General features: G+C 31.4%; 1 non-coding gene across 1 annotated transcript; it reads left to right on the top strand.

Annotated features, from left to right (window-relative positions):
* Nucleotides 1-258: 258 nt before the first annotated feature.
* LOC140905670 (U2 spliceosomal RNA) lies at nucleotides 259-443 on the top strand. Its single transcript, XR_012156913.1, has one exon. It is a non-coding gene; the product is annotated as a U2 spliceosomal RNA (small nuclear RNA).
* The last annotated feature ends 384 nt before the right edge of the window (nucleotides 444-827 follow it).

Genomic DNA, 827 nt, shown 5'->3' on the forward strand with positions numbered 1-827 from the left:
AGAGGATAGATAGCAGAGAGAGAGAGAGATTTCACTGTCCTAGCTGAGTGAAATACAAAAAGTAAACAAACAATTTATATCATCAAATGTTAATGAGATTTTAAAACTGTTTCAGCTATGATACTTGTTCTTAATAGCCCTATTAAAAGATTTTGTTTAATACTGTTCAAGAGGTTTGTTCTATCATTTTCTTGGGAGCCTTCAGTGGTTGATGTTACATTAGTTAAGACGTGAAGATCTTGGAAGTTTTTATCATTGTTTGCTTCTTGGCTTGGCTAAAATCAAGTATCTGTTCTTATCAGTTTAATATCTGATACTTCCCTTACCTGGGCACTGCGTATTAAATGGAGTGTTGGAACTGAAACCTTGATTTAAGTCATTGATGTTAATCACGTTTTCATTTATACTTTATAGTATATTTTTTAAAGAAATGCTGATTCTCATTGGTAGGTAACCATTAAAATGTGATGATTTGCAACTAAATATAGCCTTTAGACTAAATGTGGTGTTTTTTTCTGCTAATCAGGAGCATACGCTATGATTAAGTTTTTACTTGGGATTTGTGTCAAGCTCTGTCTGGATGAAAATTCAAATTCAGTTAAAAATGACCAAAAACAGATTTTTACCCTTAAATGTGCTGGATATACAAGAAAAAAAGTTCATAAAAAAGTTTATCAGAACATGTTTTGCTTTTAAAACTAACTGACTTATTAGACAAAGGAAGTATTATCTGTCATTGAACTGATTATTTCTGATCACTATGTCCTTCAAGATTTTAAAACTACTAGCTCTCATCCTCTCACACTGAATGCTTATTCATAGATTGG

Source organism: Lepidochelys kempii, chromosome 1 (genome assembly GCF_965140265.1).
Source record: "Lepidochelys kempii isolate rLepKem1 chromosome 1, rLepKem1.hap2, whole genome shotgun sequence".
In the NCBI taxonomy this organism is placed as follows: domain Eukaryota; kingdom Metazoa; phylum Chordata; order Testudines; family Cheloniidae; genus Lepidochelys; species Lepidochelys kempii.